The 13080-nt window shown below is 40.1% G+C and overlaps 1 protein-coding gene across 4 annotated transcripts in view; it reads left to right on the top strand.

Annotated features, from left to right (window-relative positions):
* Nucleotides 1-3008: 3008 nt before the first annotated feature.
* CTNNBIP1 (catenin beta interacting protein 1) overlaps nucleotides 3009-13080 on the top strand; it is a 33697-nt gene continuing 23625 nt past the window's right edge. For 2 of the 4 annotated variants that reach the window (XM_075027360.1, XM_075027358.1), the window contains exons 1-3: nucleotides 3009-3167; nucleotides 7058-7137; nucleotides 9875-9961. The gene's annotated coding sequence lies outside the window, so the exon portion shown is untranslated. The remainder of the gene's footprint in view (nucleotides 3168-7057; nucleotides 7138-9874; nucleotides 9962-13080) is intronic. The other 2 variants (XM_075027361.1, XM_075027359.1) reach the window with 1 other exon arrangement.

Below are 13080 nucleotides of genomic sequence, written 5' to 3'. Positions count from 1 at the left end.
GGTCTCTTACCATACAAACAACGTCTGGATTAAAAAACCCAAAAGATTGTCATAGCCTTTTTTACACTAAAGGCCTTTTTTGTCCATCCCTCTAAAATACCTCTGCATACCTCCTCACTGCACAGTCTGTAGAAACATTAAATATTGTAACTAAGGCAGCTGAACTATTTCTTTAATTTTCTAGTATACTCTAATCTACACATGTTGTGCTTGCCTCTAGTCATGGAAATTTCAACTGACTGTTGTGACCCTACATCATTTATTATAATGTCCCAGATACGCAAAGAGTTAATTGGTTGAACTGCATTTAATTTTCAGGAAACACTGTACTGTTTCTGCATCAGAGCATGATTTTGATGTATATAAAAGATTACCAAAAGAAAAAAGATTCCAGACTAAAACAATTCCCTCATTGGGTACCATACACATCTTCGAGAGAAACAGTTCTCATTATTGTTGCATGTGGTTAAATCGGATGGATAATGAAAGCAGGGCTTGTGTGTACAGATGCTGCTGGAAGCTCTTAATGAGAGGGAGATGCCAACAAATACACAAGGACTTGGAGGGTGGAAACAGCTGTACTGTGAAGGAATCCTAAATGAATTTCAGAGCTGATTAAGAAAGAATTGGAGATCATAGAAGGACAGAGTGAATTGAGAGAATTTTTGTGAGTCAAGCAGGGATTCAGAGGAGGTTTCATGAAGTTTTGGCTAACTAGAACAAACAGCAGCCTCATTAAACAAAAGAGATTAGAAGCTATTGAAAAGAAAAATCCATTTAATCTGTTGGATATTATTTTACAAAAATCTAATCTTTACACAATACTTGTAAAAAATGTTAGAAAGACTTAACCTTTAGATAATTCAACTTCCTAACGTTCCCCTGCTGCTGATAAGCTGTATTCTTCCCATTTTGTGGCTGGGGCAAGTAGCGTGATGATTGGTAAGATAATAGATTTGATCAAGTCCAGTGCACTAGTATCTTCTGTTTACTTTGTGAAGGTCTGTGCATTCCCATGAGACATGGACAATATTCTGCTAAATCTGTTGCGGAACTAGGAGTTAAGAGGTCCCTTGAGCATCCATCATGTCTTACGATGATACAAGTGACTACTATAATGGTAAGATGTCACCTTGCTTGATAGCTAAAAATCTCAGTAAGCTTGATGGTAACAAACTAAGATGGGGCAGAAGCTGATTCAGACTCAGCGTTTTAAGAAAATAAATCTTAAAATTCTCCAAAGGTAGAGGAACCCTTATGGTATCTCTCTCTGCTAAAACCCTTCCTAAATAAATGCAGGATGTTAAATTGATACTATGTAATATTGCATTACGCTGTTGTACAGTCAGCCAGCTAAATTAGGAGAGCTAGACAATACTTAGTCATAAAATGGTGTTTTGCCCATGATGTTATCAGTAAGAAAATTCATACTATTGCAAAGATGCAAATGATGGCTTAATTATACGCTCCTACTAGCATAAGATGCTTTTAGATCTTTCCCTCAGACTCATGTACTGTGCTAATTAACAGTAATCCAACTGGAGGATCCCAGAGCAATGCTTCTGCATATTTTTTTCAGCTTATGCTGGAGCTCTTATGTTCTTGTCTTAAATAATTAATAATCATTACTGCCTGCTGTGCTGTGGGTATGTGCTAGTGATCTCGGATCCCAGCATATTTGCACCATTCCTGTTCCTGTCAGCAGCTTGGTTTTGCTCTTTGCATAGGCTTTCATGTTAAGACCTTCATTAACTGGCAGTGGGGTATGGATTTCAGTGGCATTGGGCTTTGATGTCGTTAAGTGGCAAGCTGTTAAAGGAAGTGCCACCTATTTCATTACTGTGACTGTTTTTATGCAATTAAGTTAAATACCAAGTGTAAACCAGATGCATTTTATTAGATAACGCTTAGTACACAAAGCATTTTCATCTTCAGGAATTTTATACTTACCTTGCTGACCCCACCAATGCGTATTTTAGGTAAGCAGCATCACTGTTAAGCCTAGTGGGAAACCAGAATGCATATTGGTGATGGCAGGGCTGATGAACCTTTGATGGCTTCTGTCTTTTTTTTTTTTTTTTAATTTCTCTTTGTGTTCACTGTGGTTTTACTCTGCTTCAGTCTATCTAGGGGAAGGATTACTTTATTTTTGAGCGCTTGTATGACCAAATGGATATTCATTCTCGTTGGAGGTTGTCGCAAGATGGCAATTTCTGTATTTGCTGAATTAGCTTGAATTAAGCTGTACTGATTTTTGCAGCGTCTTTAACTTTCTTAGCATAGTATTACGGGAAAGTGGTCACGTAACCTGTTTTAACGTTAATGTGATCTGTCTAACACGGCACTACCGCAGAAGTGCTCCTCAGCCTTGCCCCGCTGAACAGGACAGCTAGAGGCGAATTTCGCATGAGGTCACGGAGACGCTCGGCACCACGTAATTTCAGTGTCTGACTCAAAGGATGTTTCTCAAGGTAAGCACATGGCTAATACCAGGAACTCGCCTGCCTGCCCCCCTCTGCCGCCAGCCTCCCGTACGTCACCTATCCCGACGGAGAAGCTCTGTCGCCGCAGCCCGTGGCGATAGGGCGGGGGGGTGGTAGCCCATGACCGCCGCCGGTTTGCCGCTCGGCCGGACCTGGCTGCCCTCCCGCGGCCCCCGGGGAGCTGTGCCGAGGGCTCCCGGCAAAAGGGGACCCCGCGGCGGCGCGGCCTTCGCCCTCCGCTCCCGCGGCGGCGGCTCCCGCCTGGGCGCGGCGCGCCTCGGCCCGGCCCTCCCCCGCCTGCTCCTGCCTGCGGGCGGCGCGCCGGCCCCGCCCCTTCCCCGGCGGGCCCCGCCCCTTCCCGGCGCGCCCCGCCCCTCGGCGGCTCGGCCCCGCCCCTTCCTCCCGGCCGGCTGGCGGGTGGTGCCTGCGGCGCCGCCGCTGCCCTGGGCGCCGGGACGCGGCGGGTCCCTCCCCCGGAGCCGCCCAGGCACCTCCCTCCCGCCCTGCCTCCCGCCCGCCCGCCCGCCTTGGGCCGCCGCGGTGAGTCACGACGGAGGAGGCGGCCGCTCGGCTCGGCTCCGCTCGGCTCCGCTCGGCTCGCCCGCCCGCCCGCGCTCAGCGCGCCCGCCCGCCGCCGCCGCCCGTGCCGCAGGACCGCCGGGGCCGGCCCGGCCCCGCACTCAGGTGAGCGCGGCTGCCCCTTTGTGCGCGGCGCCCGGCCGTGAACAAAGGCGCTCGCCCGGGCCGGGGCGCCGCTCCGCCGGCCCCGGGCCTCCGCGCCTCCCCTCTGCCGCCCCGCCGGGGCCGGCTCCCGCGCCCCTTCCCCGGCCCGGCGCGGAGCCCGGCTCGGGGCCGCGGCCCCTGACCTCCCCGGGGCCCGGCGGCGGCCGAGCGGTCGCGGTCGCGGGCAGGCCGTGGCCCCGCGGTACAGGTACGGGAGGTGCCTTTTTAATTTTCTGGCATCATCTCTTACGTCATGTGGCACCCTGTTTCACGGCGGCGGTGTCCCACCCCAGCAATGGCTGCATTTTTGTGGCAGGTGAAGTCATTCTCACGTAAAGCTGCTTAAGGTGCGCTGCAGCCGCCGGGAGGGCAGGTGTCACGTCCACGGGCAATAAAACACAGAATACTGGGACGCCCCGGCTCGGGGCAGCCCCCCCCCCCCCCCCCCACGCGTTTGTCGTACAAAAAGTGTGGGATGCCGCACGGCGTCCTGGACCCCGGCACGAAAACTCGCGTGGGAAAAATGCCTCGGCCGGTATTTAATAGAGGGCTTCACTTGGAGGTAATTTCTACCTTGGCGAAAAATTGTGTTTCTGCAGCATCTGAAAGAGCACTCCGTAACTTTCCATTTAGCGTAAAGGTGGACAGTATTTGCTGGCACACGGTAGTTCCTTATCTCTTGGAAAGATACGCGAGAGAGGAACAGCATCATTTTCTGAATCGGAATACGTTAGCACTCTTGAAAGCAGATGAGAGATGATAGTAGTTTCTGCTTAGCATCCAGATGTGCTTCACAGGGTACATTTGACTCTCAGACTTGCATTTGCTTTCTCCTCAAGAAGAGAATGTTTTGCTCTGTTGTATATCATCTTTTATTTGACCGTTCCTCATCTTGGCACGTTGAACAAAATAAGCTTTGATGCTCTGCGAGATGAGAGCAAGACGTTCTGCAGATGTGGTGGTTTAAAGAAAACAAAATACCAAACTCCAAAAAACAACAGACATTGGAGGCAAGTTAGGTATGCTGTTCAGTTTTCTGACCTGAGTTAGCTCCAGTGGGCGATAGGTACGTCTACTGAGTATTTTAAGAACATAATTTTTAAATATATTTCCAGAATCAAAAGTTTAGATTTAGTTTTTGTTGGCCACTGAACTTGCAAACTGTAGACTTCTCTTGTCCTTGGTATTTTTGGAGCTCATGTATGATGTGAAATAGCCTGCTGAAGGAGAAACACTATGTAAATGGTGAAAAGCAAGCTTGTGGGACAACAAGGCTAAACCACGTACTTCAGGGGGCTTGTTTTGAAAGTATGGGTATTCAAGGTGATGGGGCATACAGAAAGCTACACGTTACTACTTTTTTAAATGTGGGCTTATTTTCTTACCAATCTAAAAGATACTGTTTGCTTTGACAGACTGATTCAGCTGGAAAATGGTGGCAGGTGTACTTCAGATTCGTTGGAGTTGCTCCACTTTGCCGTTAGCTGAAAAAGCATCACCCCTTTCATTGTTATCTCTGGCATCTTGGTAGAAATTGGCAGCTTCGGTATAATTTAGAATTGCTGGTAAATGGATTTGCATGCTCTCTTAGCTGATGTGGTTCATCATAACGGTGTAAATCTATGAGGAAGCATGTAGAATGGAACAAGTGCAAGAGCAAAGGCCATTTTGAACAAGTTAACTGATAACTGATTGCCTGAAGTTCTATGGCTTACCCAAAATTGCTTCAAAGCAGTAGTTCTCTTCTAGTTCATTTTAAGTGTTGCAACAGAAGTTATAAGAAGTTATACAGGTCACAGAAGTGCTTTCAGGATTCTTTTTGGCATCCATGTGGGAAGATACTGAAATCTTCATCAGGAAAATCATCCCATAGCCTGATAGGAGTCATTGTAATAAATACATATCAGATATACCATGGCTGTCGCTTGCCTGAATGCCTATTTGCAGTTGTGTCTGGGAGCTCTGTGTACTGCACAGGCAACGTAGGTGTGTGGCGAAGAGGGCTATTTGCTCACAATATGAATTGAAGCTTCTGTTGTCCTAACAAGAATTGGTTAATACTCATACATTTCTCTAGATATACAATGTAATAATGTTAAGTACTAGGGCTGCACAGAAAGCAAGTTCTGAATCATGATTTTATGGGAAGTGTGTAGCTGTATCAGTTCCTGCTCTCTTCCATCCTTTGCCATTTCCCTCCTTCCCCCATCCAGGGTTTTAGAGTACTTAACTTTGCAAGAGGAGAGAGGTTTCTGAAACAACTTGTATTATTTTCTAAACAAAACCAAAAGTGAACTGAAACAAAACCTAAATTTTGTAATGGCAAACATTGACTGTGATATACATCTATTGCTGAAAATTAAAAATCATCCTGCGGTAAAACACAGGCAAATAAAGTGAACATCTGAATCTGTTTGATATGGTGAAACTAATGTTAAAGGTTAATGCTTTGCCTAGGAAACAACTTGAGTGAAATCGATCTATTTATATTAGTTTAATATGAGTTTTTTCCTCTCCAGAATGTTTGTCATCTGTAACCAACATAAACATTTATGATTTTTAGTAAGTATTTCAATTAGTAAGTTGTTGTTGACTATAAAGCATCCATCCTGAGCATCTGACCTAGTTTTAAGCGTCAAAAATGCGCCCAAGTGCTGTGCATACAGAAAGGCAATAGGCTTTTGGAGCCTGCTGTTGAATGTGCTTGGAGAAACTTACAGCAGAGTTTTTTCCAAAACAGAAGGATTGGGTATCTTCAGAAATATTTCTATACATGTGGATGCAAAACTGTATTTCTTATTATCGCAAGCTGTCATCAGATTGGATTTCCTGCTGAAATCCAACACGGACAGTAGCAGCTGTTACAGCTATACCACACCATTGTGTACCTAATGCGGAATTGATTGAACCTGATGTTAATGTTTTTAATTGGAAAAACTGTAATCCTAATAAAAATGCTAAATATTTGTATTGTGGGAGTTGGCATAAGTGTTGTAGCTAGAAGGTGGTTATAATTCAATTTTTAGATAGTAAAAGTAAATTACTTTTTCTGCTGTGTTTCCAAATATGATAATAGTCATGATGGTAAAGCTGGTCAATCATGTTCTTTATTTAAACTCTCAGTGTGGTACTTCTGGAACGGTATGGTGGGATTTTGAGCCAAAAATAGACCTTAATTTATAATAAGAAAGATGTAAAAAAAATCATAGTGTTTAATAGTTTTAATTGAGTCCTCTTTAAAAAAGCACGTAATCCTTTATGTTTTTCCAATAGACTAACCATGAAATCCGTTGTATCTTGTAAGATTCTCTCTTGAAAATATGCATATATAAGTTTTGGGGGTTTTTTGTCTTCAGTGTTAAACCATATAACCAGAAACCATACATAATTCATATTCATAATGCTTTCTAAAAAAAATTCTTTTAAAATAACTCTCTGCATCACAGGTATTAGAGATATATTTTTTTTGTTCAGTTTGAGAGCTTTGATTTGCTGGAAAAGTAATAGTATTCATTAATTTAATTCCAGTAAAGCTATTGCATGTATACAAGTATATGAATAGTCTCAGAAGATGTTTATGTTTTGATGTGGACGTACGCCAAAGATGTAACTTATTGGAATGAAAATGTTTTGTCACATACTCCACATCCTAAGAAATGTTGGTAGTCTAATGGTCTCACTTCTGAGTACATGAGAGAAATGATACGTAAATAGGTTTTAAATGTACTAAAAACTTTTTACCAATGAACTTTATTTCACGTAGAAAAAAACAACAAACCACTGTTTGCTGTTGTTGATGCTGTTGTATCTCTGAGAATGGATGAGACTTACAGTTCTTTTTCCCTTTAAAGAGCCGTGACCTGTCTGTGAACTTCGTTTGGCTTAAGAAAGCAGATAGACCAGAATGAGCAAAACTACGGCGTGTTAATAGGTGAGAAGAAACCAAAGATCAGAAAAATAACCGGAAAACGTTAGTTGGTAATTGAATAAGGACAACACTCTTCTGACCCTGGGATTTATTTTCAGACTCAGTGTTGGGGAAGCATTATGTAACAAATGCTCAAAAAAAATGAGGAAGGTTAATTTGTTGTTTCTGCTCGCTACTGGTGATTTGACAAAACTTTACAATGCTTGTGTATGGTTTAAATCTCAGCTTGAATTTAGGAAGTGTAATCATATTTCTTGCTTTTCAGTCAGTATTTTCAAGGTTTTACAGAATATCAAATCTGTCAAGCCTGTTTTTCTTTTTTAAAAAATAATATCGATATATCATAATTATTAACGCTATTTTAGAAACAAACAAACAAAAAAAACCCACAACCTAAAAATCTCATCTGGAGATAAACTGCCATGAAAAAAAAAACAAAAAATTTCAACTTCTTGCGTTATTAGAATTCTTGTGACTAAATTAGCTACTGATTGGGGAACAGAAATGGAGCCAATAGATTTGTACAACCATCACACATCTCAGGATGTTCTGTTTTATTTCCTGCAAATACGTAGACCAAGAATTTATTTGATTTTTCAGAAAGTTCATTTTCTTTATGTTACGAGGGTAACTAATAAATACGGAAGCAACTTAAGTAATCAACTCTGTTTACGACCATGACCAAGCTCTGAAACTTTCTGACTCAATTTATCCTTCTATAAAATTAGTTGACTGCTTCACAGGAACGTTAAGATGTTTAATCAAAGTGTAATTGTTTTGCCTCTGAACTCATCCAGGTCCTGATTCAATGCACGTTGAAGTCAGTGAGGAGCTTTTAATTAATTTCATTGAGCTTTAATTAAGTATACATGTACGCACACCCATGTACACTTAAAAGAAATGTGACCTAAATTTTTGCAGCAGAGTTTCTGTAAAGGAGCAGTGTAGATACTGAAACAGTTTAAGGTAAACTACTGATGGAAGGCTTTTTGTAGAAATGAGAAGGGGATAGTGCAACTGTGGTGACCTCTGGTGCCTGTTGCCATACTAATGTAATTTTAATAGAGTTTCCTAACTTTGAGCGAGTAGATCTTATATGGAAAACTGAAAATGTCATTGTGTCCTGGTAGCTCGCTCAGTTGGTCGGGGGAGGCAATATCAGACTTTAAGATAAACACAGTTAACTGAATGTTTATGCAAAAATGGTCAGCAATAACACACTTAAAATATAATTAACTTTAAGGGTTGATGCCAAATTGAGAAAAATGGGAGCATTCACATCTGCTTAGCTGCTTTTTTTCAGGAATGTCTGTAGATGCCAAATAATACTCATTGGTTTATGTGGAATTCATGAAAGGTTTTGCTTAACTTGAGGGGTTGGAAACATCAGATTTTTTTTAAACAGAACTTTTATCAGTGAAAATTTGGTCAGCAGCTACAGGCAACTCAGCAAAATAAACCCTTCACAATTCGCATAAAACCGTTTGCAACGGTTTTCTTAATGTTTCACTGTTGTGATTCTTAGTTCACTAGCTCTTACAAAATAAGGTTTAAACCTTAAATAAAATCTGTATGCATAATAGCAGGTATGAGAAAATACAGTTTTGGCACCTTGTTTTTAATATATCCATTTCATTGTACTTTTCTTGGTAGCTGCAATTTTTTACAGAACTGCTATAAGCTCCTTCCTTTTGTTGAGAAATTAAATATAATAAAGATGTACTGTAATTGTACAAATGGTTTGGGAAGTGCAGAAATCTGTCTGCAACTTTAGTTAATTCCCTTTTACCATTCTGCCTTAAATTGGTGGTTGCTTCATGTAGTCCTGCTCATGGAAACTTTCTGAAGTGATCTGGAATCTTAGAGTAGTTTTAACTTGTAGAACGATCAGCCTTGTATTGAGCATTGTTGTTAGTGGTCTCTGAGCTAACACCTTTTGTTATTATTGGTATATATTGGAGTTTGATTTATCAAAATACATATTGTTGCATCTGCATGATGCCCCCATTCTTAGGGGAGTGATTGCCATTTATCCTGTAAAAGCATCAAATTTTACATATATAGGAGTTCTCGAAACAATCCATTTTAAGTATTTAACTTCATTAGTGTTGATCTCTGAATGAATCAAACTTGCCACACAATTCCATGTACAATTTTCCATGCAGCTCAGCTTGGTTGCCTTCAACATATGTGCATTCTCAGTCTTGCCTGTGATTCTTCCAGTTTCCATTGTACTCTGAAATCAGTCAGTCCCAGCACCGACTGGGCCTTGATACAACCCTTAAAAAAACCCTGTAGTCAGTGGTTTATTTCTCTCCAGCCTATGTGTGTGTGTTTGTACAGTAGTGCTAAAGGGAGATTTCTGCTGTCAAACTAATGACCTCATACAGGTTTATTTCACAGTTCAGGGCTAATATAATTAAGGTAACATTCAAAATTGTGGCTAGGGAGGAAGGAAATTGCATTCCTTTTCCTGAGAAATAGGAAGTCTCTTGAAGGCAAGATTTCCTTCCTTGTAATCCCACTTTACCAAAAATTACAGAAAGCAAAATGTTTGTGGTAAAATTGGTGTGTAATTAGGAATTTGTTTTAAACTTGTGAATGTTAAAAGTCCTCTCTTAAAATTGACAAGGATTTTTTTCCTTCCTCCTCTCTCCATCAGATATCTTTGCAGCATAGTCTTGTTTGGTGACCTAAAGAAGGTAACAAAAATCCTTTTTTTGTGCTTTTTGTTTTTTAGTAAGTCCTTCAGAGAAGAAGGAACTGGCATACTTTTGCACATATGATTAAAACAGCTATTTAGACCAGTTTATGAAACGCTATTGAGGTAAGTTCTCAAGGGGTATTATTTTATGAAGGCCCTAGAAGCAGGGGTCACTTGCCCATATTATCCAATAATATTAACAATGCTAACAGATCACTGAGGAGGCAAAGGTTTTGTGTTGTTGTTAGTGCAAAAAAGATGATCAAGGAGTATATTCATATTAGACAAATAGCCATTAAATCTTAGTTCAACTTTCAGCAAGAGCTATTAATAAAATACCTCTTTAAATGGTTTAAAAAATTAAACCATACATTGATTCAAAGCTGAAAGCATTTCTTTGCTTTTTTGGTTGTGGAGAGCATCCATGGGGAAAGTGGCACAGTTTGGTTGGGGTTTTTTTTTTTTCCTTCTCTAAAGAGGCACAATAAGTAGGTGTCACAAGGGGTGTATTTATCACATTTTACAGCAAATGTTATTGATGTATGAGGCCAGAACAATATTTCATGTTGTTGTCCAATGGTTAGGCAATTTTAGTAGTCAAGAACTATTAATCTAAGTGTCTCTGGTCCTAACACTGTACTTTGATACAGTATTGCAAAACATTAAAATGCTAAGTAGTCACCAACATAATAACAGCTCATGTGTTAATTGCTTTAAAAAAAATCTAGCCATCATCTCTCTATTGTAAAAGATCTGTAGGCATTTTTAGTGTAAAATTTATATGATCTGGCATTAATGATGTTCAGATGTCAGTATAAATTACAGGGCAGCATAGGTCACGTTTTAAATTGAAAGCTATCTGTAATATGCTAGGCATCTGTAGAAAGATACTATGTTGATGAGTACCAAAGAAATGCCTATAAATGGTGCTTCAGTGAGTGGCATAGTGGGGAGAAATCCTTTCAGTAGGCATTACTCATGATGTCTGCCGTTTCTGGTTAAATATAACAATGCAGTGTGCTTAAGCTGATGAGAAGTTGTTCACTAGACCACAGGCAGTTTGACTCCAAATATGGTACTTCTGGTTTTTGGGGGCTTTTACTGCATGCTTGTAAATTGAAATTAGATGTTATTGTTATTTTAACTGCTTACTGATACTTACTGGAATTTTGCCTAGTCTGATTTTAGACTGTGATGGTTTATGATTGGTTAATAGTGTCACTTGCCTTTTTGTTAAAGTTGACTGAAACATCAAATTTTGCACTAGATGTAGTTTAATTTTAAAAATCTGAATACAAATACAGTATTAATGAAACTATTTGGTTGAAAACGTACCAAATACTGAAGTGCTTCTCCATTAGCACTGCTGGTAATTGTGAATGTGTGCTTGTTCATGCATATTTCTGTTTCCTCTTCCGTTTCTAGCCACTTGAGAATTACTGAAGGAGGCAGAAAAAACATCCTGCACCTTGTGGGCATATATATAAACTTGCATCAATTTTGACATTGTACTCTGTTGTGTAGGCATGGTAGGCTTATTTTAGGTTCATTATGAAGACTGAACAGATTTCTTGCTTCTACAGTCAACTAATTCTTTATCAGTGTTTATGTTTCATGAGCGTAGGGTGTTTTATGTCCTGTGTATTAAGTTATTTTTTAGCCTGTTGAGTTTAATTTCTGTAATATAAATGGCAGTCTTCAGTAAAACCCAGTTTCAATGCTAATGATCTTTAAGCGTTCAGAGGATTGCGAGTCCAGCGTTACCACTTCTTGCAGAGCTGCTTTGAAAACATGACTTTGGTCATAAAGCTGATTGCCATTACAAGAAAATGAAGTGACCACAATTAATGGTCTTGATCTTCCTTGTGTATGTTTGTGTATTGGCCTTGGTTCAGTTTCTGCAATGATCATAGAACAGATGTGCTGCAGGAGGCTCTGTCATTGGTGTTAATAATTAATAGTCCAAAAATATGGTACTTCATAGGTGGAGGTGTTATATGCGTACATATTTGTACAATGTGTGCAGCATGCATACCTTATAAAATGGGATAGATATCTTGAAAATAATTATTGATTCTTGTAAGCTGTTGACGAAATTTTTACCTATTATCGGTGCTCCATTTTTTCACTGGTTTATGATTCAAGGTAAAATCAAACTATGAAAATAAAGCTAATGTCTTAAGAACAAGAAAAGGCATCTCAAGTTTGTTATGTCTGTGTCCTGGAAACTTCATTTTCTGTTTCTGAAAAGATAGAGATCCATAGAAAGCACTGCCGTACAGTTTTGTTTTGATGACGCATGCGTAACACTCTTTTTATAGCAGTAATTCTTTTGTGTGGGATGCCTGGTGGTTAAAATCATTGGCTGTCTATCATTAGTGCCTTGTTTCCTGTCTAGAAGATTTGTAGCTTTGTTATAAATAGGGGAAGAGGTGCATGAGCCTCTGTGAAAGATGCTAATGATTAGGACAAGAGCAGCACTCGTCAGTCCAGCTGTTGAAGACCATCTTGAGTAAAGTATTGTAACATTCTTTTAGAATTGTTTCTTTGACTGGGATAGAATTTGTGTATAAACTGCTGTAGCTAAGTGTTGTCACTTTTTAAAGAATTTTTGACAAATTCATCTTTGAAGTGTGAATACCTTTGCGAAATGAAAGTCTTTTTTTAAGGTTTTGTTGCTGTTACTACGTTTAATTTCAGAGGCTTAAAGTTGACTGACATGAACTACCTAAAAAACCTGTGCTGCCTCTTTTAACTATATGAGACGGGATAGATGTCTTCTTTTTGAGAGATTGCTGCTGTAGTACAGCAAAAAAAATAATCTGGTTTGTGTGTGTCTGAAGGTCAGGAGGCAAGCATTAATTTCATAAAAATGATGATTGTAATGGTAGGATTTTTTTTCTACAGTTAGTTTGAGCATTGATGTGAGAACTGTTTTAGTATATTGGGAAGCTTTTTTGCATGTACCTCATTACTACTTTTGAAGTCCTTTTTGAAGCTCTTGAAAGGTGATCCAGCACTGGAAAAAAAAAAACCTGCTTGTTTTTACAGATCTTTTCATGTCTAAATGGCAGTGGTTTGGGCTGTTTCCTGTCCCTCTTCAAGAGGGAGGACTGCACTGTTTTCTTAAAAATGTAAATCTAACATTTAAGAGATGTAAACCTACCACTGGCGTTCCAGTTGTAAATTGGCCAAAATCTGACACTGGGTTCAGATTCTAGTGAGTTAAAAGATAATACTGA

The sequence above is a fragment of the Buteo buteo genome, chromosome 5 (genome assembly GCF_964188355.1).
Source record: "Buteo buteo chromosome 5, bButBut1.hap1.1, whole genome shotgun sequence".
Lineage (NCBI taxonomy): Eukaryota > Metazoa > Chordata > Aves > Accipitriformes > Accipitridae > Buteo > Buteo buteo.
The sequence above is the reverse complement of the archived record's forward strand: the minus strand, read 5'-3'. Positions and strand labels throughout refer to the sequence as shown.